The sequence below is a fragment of the Hydra vulgaris genome, chromosome 06 (genome assembly GCF_038396675.1).
Source record: "Hydra vulgaris chromosome 06, alternate assembly HydraT2T_AEP".
Lineage (NCBI taxonomy): Eukaryota > Metazoa > Cnidaria > Hydrozoa > Anthoathecata > Hydridae > Hydra > Hydra vulgaris.
This window is the reverse complement of record NC_088925.1, coordinates 22682707-22694346: the sequence shown is the minus strand read 5'-3', so window position 1 is coordinate 22694346 and position 11640 is coordinate 22682707.

Sequence of the window (11640 nt, the reverse complement as noted above, 5' to 3'; positions counted from 1 at the left end):
TTCCTTCTTCGTGTGCTATGTATTGTTTTCTATTGCTTAGATAACTTTTGAGCCATTCTAAATATGTGCTTTTAATTCCATAACTTTCAAGTTTTTTTATCAGAATGCCATGGTCTACTGTATCAAAGGCTTTGCTAAGATCTATAAAAACTCCGAGGGTAAACTTACTTTCGTCAAATGCTTTAAATATATCGTGAACAATATTAATAATGGCATGGTCAGTTGAATACCCTGGCTGAAATCCAAATTGTTTATTATATAGAGTATTATTTATATTAAGAAAAGTTAAAATTCGGTTATACATAATTCGCTCTAAGATTTTCGAGAAACAAGGAAGAATTGAAATTGGTCTGTAATTTTCAGGATTTGAAATGTCTCCTGATTTGAAAATAGGTATGACCCTCACAATTTTAAGTTTCTCCGGATAAATACCTAGTTTTAAAGATAGATTAAAAATATGTAAAAGAGGGATTGTTAAGTATTTTATCGATTTTTTAATTACGTTACTACTAATATTATCATACCCCACACTTTTGTTTAGTTTTAAAAGATATACTGTATCTAAGAGTTCCTTTTCAGTAATTTCATAATTATTCATCTTAGAGGTCTTATTAGGAGTAAAATATGACTCAAAGTTTACTTCAGTAGTTTCTATTTTCGACGCTAAAGTGGAACCTACACTGACAAAATATTGTTTAAGTGATTCAGCAATTAAAGATTTATTTGTAACAGTTTTATTTGCAATGTTTAGATTTATAGGAAGGCTATTTCCGTCAGTTTGTTTCGTGCCAATTACTTCCTTAATAATGTTAAAGTATTTTTTGGATCATTTTTATGTTTTATTAAATGCTCAGTATAGTATTATTTCTTTGATTTTTTAATAACCATCTCAAAAACACGTTTATAATTTATGTAATTAGTTTCATTCTTGAAAGTTTTTTTTTTGAGAAACTTATTATATAATCGTTGCTTTTTTTTGACAACTTTATAATTCCAGGCGTTATCCAAGGGTTCAATGATGTTTTTTTTTTCACACATTTTGTAACTACAGGAAAAGCCGTATTGTAAAGTTGTTTTAATTTATCAATAAACTTATCGTATGCCTTATCTGGGTGTTCAATATCAAGGAGGTCATCCCAATTTAAATCTGATAAAAAAAGTATTAAAATTTTTCATGGATTTTTCGTTTATATTTCGCGTAATTTTTTTAACTTTTAGTGCATAAATGTTATCAAACTTTTGTAAGATAAGAAATACAGGGAAGTGGTCTGAAATGCCGCATTTAAATATTCCTGTTTTTATTTTTGATTTGAATTCATTGGCGATTATTTGATCAATAATTGTTGCGCTTTCTCTAGTTATTCTTGTGGGTTTATTAATTAGTGGAATATAGTCTTTCTGATATATGACGTTAAAGAAATTATTTATATTTGTATTTAAATGACGCATGTTCAGGTTAAGGTTAGAATCACCTACAAAATAAATGCTTTTATTTTTGCTTAATTTATTTTTAATTATGTTTTTAATATGATTTTCGAATTGTTTTATTTAGCCGGAAGCTGGTCTGTATAAAACGTGGATGATAATGTTTTTTGTGATTTTATTTATTATTTCATAGTGATTCACGATCATTGGTGGTTGAGTACAAATCTTTTTTTAGCTTGTATGACAAAGAATTACTTATAAATACACACAAACCCCCTCCTTTCTTCCCATATTCTCTAAATTGATGAATAACTTTATAATTTGGTAGCTGAAAATTTGTATTTGTCTCGATATTCATCAGTACACCATGTCTCGCTGAGACTAATAATTTTAAAATTAAATTTAATCTCGAATAAAAATTGTTTAAATAATTTAAAATTTTTTGAAAAACTCCTAATATTTAAATGCAAAATTGAAAATGAATTTGCATCTAGTCCTTGCATTATGTTTTCAGTTTTAGGGTCATAATATAAAGTAATAATATTTTGAAATACTTTGTTATTACTAAAAAAATTAATATCCGGGTCAGAATGCATATCTAGAAGTATCTTATATTTATTTTGTAATGAATTAAATTCTGAGTTTAGTGTAACATTATCTTCATTCATAAGTAGGATATTTTTTATAAACTGTTAAATCATATTTTTCCGAAAAAAAGGAAAGAAAAAAATAATAATAATAATAACAATAACAATAATAAAAAAAAAAAAATTCTAAATATAAATGATAAAGTAATTAAGCACTCGCTTTATTTTTCCTAAATTCTCTAACTATAAGTTTATCATATTTTATAGAAGAATATTTACCATTTTTTCTATGTATATTCATTTCTTCTACGAGTTTTTTCCTTATGACCATTTTTTCAAAAGAGAAGTCTTCGTTGATGTATATTCCGGATACTTTAAGTCGATTAGATGAATGTAGTACTTTTATTTTGTCTTTGTAATGTAGAATTTTAACAACAATTGTTCTAGCTTTATTTTCTTCTTTTTTTCCAACTCTGTGAGCCCTCTCGATATCAACGTTCTTAATATTTAATTCGTTTTCAAACAAAATTAATAATTTTTTTTCAGTTTCATCCCAGGTTTCTTGATCGTTTTCGGGAAGCCCGTCGATTCGAAGATTATTCCTTCTTAGTCTATCTTCTAGCTGTCGTAATTTATTCTTTTCCTCTTCACCTATACTGTTTTTGTTTTTAATTTTCTTTTCAAATTTGCATACCTTTTTTTCTTGGATGTCTTGAGTAACTGTTAGGCTTTTTCGATATCTTTATTTGTGTTTTCTAGAATTCTTACCCTCTCAGTAATTTCTTTTAAAAAAAATAAAAATCAAAGGTTCTATAGAAAAAAAGTGGGGCACGTGCCTCCCCTTCTTCCCCAATGTGTCGTCGGCCCTGATTCCACATAATAAATTAATTAAAATGACACTATACGAGAATCATTTACAGAAACAAAACCACACTGTTAATTAAATTAAAGTTGCAACTCCGTATAAAACAATAAAAGATAAGTATGATTCCATACGATCAGGGGCGTGCAAAGACTTTTTAATGCCCAGGGTATATTATTAAAAAATTAATAATATACCCTGGGTTTTTGGGGTATATTATTGGATGGCCCCTCTCCTAACCACCACCAAAATAAAAATGATAAAAAAAATAAAGCTATTGTTTCTAGTATTCACAAAAAACTTTAAAAGTTCTGTATTTAAGACAGTTCACGAATTAAACAATTAAAAAAAAACAAAGAAAAAAAAATATTTCTGGATTTTGTATCAAGTTTTTCTGACGTTATACTAAGACTTTACGAGCTTTTCTAGTTGCAAAGTTGGAAGTTACAACATCGTAAATAACTTTCTTTGCAAGATCTGTTTCGATTGAAAGGATTAGGCTGTTTTTAAGACAATCCTGTCCCATGGTAGCCCTTAAAGAGTTTTCGACAAGAGTTAACTTGCCAAAAGATCTCTCGCCTTCACCCATAGATACTGACAAAGTAAGAAAGATACAAAGACAGATCCATATCTGTAGAAAAGGGTCAATCATTTGTCAGTAGATGGCGTCGAACAGACGAAAAGTGGCGGAGCTCATCAATAAACTCGTTTTCAGTAAGATCATTTGGAAACAGAAGTACAACATCTTTAACTTTAGATTCTTGATTGTTTGTTAAGTCTGAATTGATGTCGGGCGTAGACCAGATGATGATGATGGAAAATAATCTACATTGCTGTTTCAGAGCTTGAAATTTTTCTGTAATCTGATGGATGAAGGTAACAAAGTAAACAAATAAACGGACAAATATGTCTGTATGGTCCTTAAGTAAACTCTGGGTCATATTTGTCCCATATGGCATTCACATATAACAAGTGTGTTTTAATTCATTTTTTTAACCTAAAATAAGTATAATATAAAAAAACTAAATAAAATACTAATAGAATACAAAATGCTTTACAAAATTGTTCTACTTAGTGATCATTATTAGCAGTTTTTCTTTTTAAATAAACTAAAATTTTCAAATTTCTATCAAGGAGGTATCATTCTCTTTACTGCATGAATTTGTGATATTCCGCAAAACAATTACGTGTTTTTGTGTAGCACAAGTTCACACCACATGTATCACAGAAACTGTCAGTGCGGTTTTTAATACCATGCTTGGCACATTGAGTACATCGTTTGCGTTGATCTTTCCTGATTAAACAGTGTTGTGGTTTTGGTGTTATTAGGAGAAATCTTGAAGCTGACCTAACAGCTGCTAATGGAACATTTATTTGTTTGTTAGAATATTGACCTATAAGACTTCTTGCTACCGTTTTGTCAGCCAAGAACGAAGAGGTCGTATATCCATTTTTAGTGTTTCCAAAAGTTTTAAAATTTAATTTTTAAAGTCTTTTTGCCAGAATGTCCGACTAATATTTTAAATACTTTAATAAGCTGTAATTTACTTGAGACTAGATTTATTGGACACATATCCCATTGATTGTTGAATATTTATTAATAATAAACAGAAAAAACAAAAAATGTGGACGTACGGCCTCTTGGTTCTCTCGATTTGTCTATATTGCAGTGGTGTTATCGACTTGTATTCTGAATTTCTCTCTTCATTGGTTTGTACATAAGTACAATGACTGTTGTTCACAGCAATATCAAGAAGATTAAAAAAAATTCTTAAATAATACTTGATTTTAGACTTTTGATCAGTTTTATACAAAACCTTTTTTTAGTCCATGAGGTCAACACCACCCATATACTTTTTGTTAAATGTAATAATAGTTGGACAGGGAACTCATAACTTTTTTGTGCATCCTGCAAAGTTAGACAACAGAGTTACTAATCTGTTATCTACCCAATTGATACAAATAATCCTATTAACTGTCATAGCATCAATGTCTTCTCGTTTCATTTCCTTGTCTGGTTAGAAGTTATTTGGCTTATACTTTACGTCAATACGAACAGTACCGCATAGATAAATCTTTTTTTGTAGTATGTAAACTTGTAATCGTAGCGAGTTGAAGTAGTTATCTATAAAAACATGACGACACAACTGCTCGAGTTTTTTTGACATAACAACAACACTCTCACCCAGGCCACTTGCTGTATAAAGATCAAACTGGTAAAGGAAGCCACTTAATTGGCTTGTTATTTATGTATTGTTTCATGATGTTTTGACCTTTAAATTTTATCATGTTCTCATCTATTGACTGTTGCTTGCTTGCATTTCTGGTAGATTGGAAACAAATATTTTAGTGGTTGATCAATGGACGGACTTTAAAACCCCAATTATATTGTGGATGACTTCTACGTAACATTTAATCATTTTTTGCAAAATACAATGCAGAACGAATTCTCTGCATTGCACTCTGAATTCTCTGTGTTCGAGGCATTGTATTTGCTACAAATGGGACCTGAAGATCTGGCTGACTAGACCAATAATCTCTGATAGGGGTAAAACATGGTAGCCCATAATAAGACAAATAAAAAACCAAAGAAAGCACACATTTCTGCTTTATCGGTCTGAAATGGAATGTCTTTTTGCTTCATATATAGCTCACTCTGCTCTATAATTAGCAAAACCAAGGTATCTAGTTGAGTCTTTTTCTAATGTCTGTCTTTTCCAATCAACATCAAGGAGTACTGATAAACCGGCTGCACGAGACTTTGATTTCATTGGTAGTCGTAGGTTCTCTTCTGATTTTGGTACTGGAGTGTCATCAGACCGGTGAGTGTATATTGCATTTGTTGATCGTTTTTTTAATTGTGTCAATTCTTCTTGAATATTGCAAATTTTTATTTAAATTAAGACTCTGAGAGAGAAAACTTTTGATCTTTTATGTTTTGTTTATTAAGTTAAAGTTTGCGTAACATAATTTATGGATTATCCCAACGGGGAAAAGAAAGAAAATCACTAAAATTAAAAAATAAAATAAAAACTATTTAGCTAATTTAAGCCTATTTTTTTAATTCTATTTTTGTTTATATATCAACTTTTTTATTAAATTTATATATTAAATATTTATTATTAAATCTTAGCAAAAATTACATATTACAGAGATTATATTTATGTATAAGTATAAAAACAATTTACTACCAAACGTTTTTTCAGATATTTTCTTGATACCATTTTTGGAAAAAATGTAATCTGCGTTCAAATATCAGGTACAACTACCACTTTGAGAAAATTAAATCTCAGCAGTCAAATTTTCTAATTACATACCATGTCGTCCATCAATACGGAATTATTTTCAAAATAAAAATAATTAAAGACCTAATAAGCATTTCATCGTTTAAACGGCAAGCTAAACTGCATCTTCTATGCTTAGCATAGGAACAGCCACTAATAGTCATAAAGTCATAAAATTATACTAATCTAAAGTAGTAGTGGGTTTAATAAACAGGCTTTGTGGCCGGAAGTTTTGTGGTTTAGCACACCGGAAGTTAATAACTAAAAGAGGAAAAAACATTTAAAAAATTACAAAAATATTTTTGTAACAATGCATAGATTCAAATTATTGTAAACAATCACTCAAAGTCTAGAAGTTAAAATTTTGTAAAAATTTTGCTCACAGCTACCGAGATTAGAAAAGAATAAAACAAAATGATCATTTTGCTGTCTCAGACATCTTTGAATATTTTTAATCACGGAACTCATAAAAATTATATATACGATTAAATTTTCTCAAGAATACTAAAATATGAACATATAAATTCATTAAAAAATTTCATGATTGACAACCTGTATCTTCGAATAATAAAATGAGATAAATTAGTTCAAAAAGTTTTTTAAAAATCAACAAAGATAGATTATATGTTAATGTCGAATAGGAGCCAAGGTTAAAAAAATTCCAAAATGGCTGAATGTAAAAAGGCACTCAAAAAACTTAGCGCCTTTTTAGATCACAGAATTTAATAAACTAACTATCTTTGCATGATACGCATCGTGATGGTCTTAAAAGAAATAGAACATTTTCTGTACTTAGTACACAAATAACTCTTGTTTTTGACGAGTTGTGCAATTTATTTGAGTTTATGCAATTGGGCTTAAAAAAAATCGATTAACATAAAACTTTTTTTTACTTAACTTTTGGAATTATTAAAATTATTTGTTGTATCCGGTCTTCTTCGAGTTTCCCTATTCTTTATTCTTTATTATTTGTCATATTCATTTGAATTTATTTTTCTATTTTATTCATTGTATAAAGGTAAATGATAAATGTAAATAAATTTAAAAAAAAAACACATATTTGAGAAAATTATTTATTTACAAACAAGCGAAAAAAAAAACAATTAAAGCCTATTGAGGAGCGTCCTTATTTTTTTTTTTAACATCTTTTTACAATTTTTTTCTTATTTATATCAACAGTTTAAATAAGCTAACATTTTAAATTCAATTATGTCAGTAGATAATAACAGATAATATTATTCCGGTAAAGATGTCAAACTGTAAGAATGTGCTAAACTAGTCCAATAGTTTAAATCCATTAAACTTTCTTTAAACTTGAAATTTCTTCAGAAAGTAATTGAATATCAATGAAACTTTCTACAATTTATTTTTTCGTCTTCCAACAGGTTTATCTTAAAATTTTTCGGACTTTTTCTTTTGGTAAAAAATTAAAAGAAATCAATCTTTGATGTTTTTAGGTATGATTCTGGACAAAAATGTAACCTGGAGACCACATAGATGTAATTGAAAATAAAATATAAAAAATATGTGTATATTTAGCTAAGCTAATCAGTTACTATCGTTTATCGTTATTGAAAAATATTTTTCTTATTTTGATTGCTACCTAAACTATAAAAAACGTTGCTTAGGGCAGCACTAACGCAGCCAAAGTAAAATTATTGTTTGATAAATAAAAAAAAACAATCTATAAGGTTAATTGAAAACTTAGATTGCTTTTCATACACATAAGCTCTATTTAATCAACTCAATATTCTAAATGCATATTAATTAAAACTTTATCAAATTCTTCTTTTTATATTCAAGATATATATATAAAAAATGCCTTCGATCCTATAAAGTTCATTACATTAAATCTAAATCTTATGATTCAGCTACTTGCTATCAGCTAAAGGTTCTTAATTGCAAACCGAGCACCTAAGTTGTGGAACACTCTGTTAAAATACGACCTTAAAACAATTTTTATCAATTCAAAACAAAGCTTAAGCAAATACTTATGACAAATAAAAATTAAATTTCTTCTGAAAAGCTTTTTGAATTAAAGATCAAAGTCAAACCGAAGTTTATAGTTTCTCATTTTACAAACTATAGTTTGTAAAATTTTGAGAAATGATATTATCTTATATAATATAATATTTATAAAAAATATTTACATGACTAGGGCTAGCGGTTTATAAATATAGTATTTTGACCGAGCCACAAAAAGTGCTTTATTCTTAGAAAAAATTTATTGAAATACGCTTGCAATAAATATATATCTGTTATAAAATAAAATAAAAAAATATAACACATAACATTTAAAATATTTAGTATTTCAAAGAATTAAATTTAAAAATTATAATTTTTAAATTTAATTCTTTAAAAATTATAATTTTTAAATTTAATTCTTTGAAATACTAAATATTTTAAATGTTATGTGTTATATTTTTTATATTATTTTACAACAGATATATATTTATTGCAAGCGTATTTCAATAAATTTTTTCTAAGAATAAAGCATTTTTTGTGGCTCGGTCAAAATACTATATTTATAAACCGCTAGCCGTAGTCAAGTAAATATTTTTATAAATATTATATTATATAAGATAATATAATTTCTCAAAACAATTGGTCTTTTAATCATTCGATTGAAAACAAAAGTAAAAATTTACGATTGTTTAAAATGCCTTTTTTTTCCTCTCAGCCATTATTAAAATATTAATAACTTTCTTACTAATACATTTTAATAAAAAAAGGAGTTAAACAAACGCGGGAAGTTTGGAATGATAAGTTCACACCTAAAATACTATACCAACTGTTTGTAATTTTTTGTTGTTGTTGTAGACAATATTCAAATTATAGCTCATTAATATTTAGTTTCTAGTTTCAACTCAGCATATTTAAACTGCTTCAGTTTAAAAACAGATGTTGCCATTGAATTAATGTTAACTTTTTATATTATTACATATAATTTTTTTAATAACAAATTTAATGACAACTAGGCTGCAAGCAACCACCGTTTAAGTTGGGAGTCACCAAAGGAAAAAGTGAAAGTGAAAGAAGTTGACAGACGACTTAACAACTGTAAATTGTATGAATTGGTAAAACATGAAGAAACCTTACACTAAGATACATGAAGATACCCTACCCTAAGATACAGAAGAAAGAGTTCCAAAGCATTGGCATACAAAGAAAAAAATAAATAAATAAAAATTCTAAGAACATGAAAGGACATACATAACTAAATAATGCAAATTTGCTAAAAGGCGAGTCACACAAAGTTACAACCCTATGACAATAAGACAAAGGCTAAAGCTTGGCCGGTAGAGTTGATCTTACTACATTTACAATACATTTGTGGACCTTTTCTAGAAGAAAAAGGACATTAAGTTATAACAGTAATAATGCAACTGTATTCTATACAGAGACGATTAAAAGATTTGCAGAAGCAGAAAACGGAATTCAGAGTCAGAAAATGGTAAGCGCAATATAGAGAATAAACATTAGCAGATGCTAATGGATTGCGTATATGGTTTTCATATCAGTTTAGTGATAAATGTTAATCAAAGAAGATGTAAAGCAGAGGACTCAGCAAAGTTGCCAACCATCAGTATAGAAGTATCAATATATAATGATAACAGTTATCAGTAAACAACTGAGATTTGAATGGGTTAAAAATAACAAGCAATCACAAGACTTAAGCTGTCATAGAAGAGTGATCAGATTCAATATCGGCTTCCTGTTTATTTTTTAAATTAAAATCTCAAAGACCTTTGCTAATAATCGGTTAGAGGGTTCTTAGAGTTTATTTAGAAACTCTAGAACTACAGATGCCATTTTGCAGCAGATAGGAAAACAAGATTGAATAAGGAAAACAATATTGATTTCATAAAACAAGATTGATTTTAGAAAAACGGATTGATTTAGCACATAAAATAGTTTAGAGAAACCCAAAAAAAGTTCTGGAAAATACTCTAGTAAGGCATAATATGAGGATTGCTTAATGTTTGTTTCAGACATGATTGCTTTCTTTCCAGAAGCTGTAAAAGTGTTTAAATTAGAAATAACTTTAGCAACAAAAGCCGGGGTAATTCAGATGTGGAACCAATGGGTTCACCTGCTTTTCTGATATGGCCGGAAGAGTGTGGTCATTAGATTCAAGAGATAAATTAGAGAAAAGTTCAGGAGAAAAGAAGAAAGAGAAAAGAAGAAAGCAAAAAGTTCTGTTTTATCCTTGGAGGAGTTAGTAAGATCAGAACCAAGTCCTAGAAATGAAATATTCGACTTACCTTTGTTTATGACACTGTTGAAAATTTTCAAAAAGTCTCTAGAACCTAGAAGTTTCTTTAAAGTTCTAAGAGTTGAGTACAAATAAAATAAAGGTTTGTTAATTTTTTCCTTTAATTAATTCATTCAACTGTTTTAAAATCAAAAAATATTTGGTTGTAGCATTTTCATTTTTCTAAATAGTTACGCTATGAATTTATAAACTATATACATGTTATTAAGTCTTATTTTGCTATCTGTAACAGTTAAGCAATATATTTAACTAGTGAATTTACTTGTATTCGGTTTTTAAAAGCTTATTTAGAAAATAGTAACATATAACTCCTATCCGACTCATTCCTTGTGTCAATTCTATCCATAACTTTTCAAAATGACAGTTATTAGATGGTTGTTTTATCTTTTTTTCAGTATCGTATAAATTTTTACTAAAATGAGTTGGGATTAAACAAATGGCGTGAGCATGCATAAAGGGCATACTTACACACATGCATTTCAGAAATTTATTTAAAAACTCTTTGAACAATTGTAAGCAACTGCTACAAATTGATGTTTTTTCATGTACAAATGTGTTAGATATTACTCGTGGAATTCCTTAAGTATCTATCCTGGGATTTTATTTATTTCTCTTTTATATTAATGATCTTTGCAAAGCCTTTCATTTAATGACAGTAGAATTTGCTAATGATACTAATCTTTTTCTGTCTAATAACACCACAACACTTAATAGCGCGAACGTTAGACTGGTCAAAATTTCTACCTGGTTTACATTTTAAAAGTTAGTAAAATTAAAAAGTTAGTAATATTAAAAAAACATGTCTTATTAAAAGTCAAAATAAAGGTTAGTTTAACATAGTGGTTTGCACATTTATTTATTAATGTTAAGAGAAAATTAATAAGAAAAACAATAACAAAATCTATTAATTCTTTTGTACTTTCATCGATGAAATAAAGTTTTCATCTATGAAAAGCCAACGTATAACATCCATCCATTTAAAGTTTACATGTGAAAATCATTTTTTTTAAAACGAAGATTAATTCAATTATATTATTCATTTATCTGTTGCTATTTTAAATACACAAACATTAGGCTAGTAGTACTAATAAAAGTAAATTAGACCTTCATTATCTGCAACAGAAGCATTTCGCGCGTATTTTAAAGATTTTTAGATTCACACAAAACCTTTTTTAAAAGAAAAGAATGTTAATAACATCTACCTAA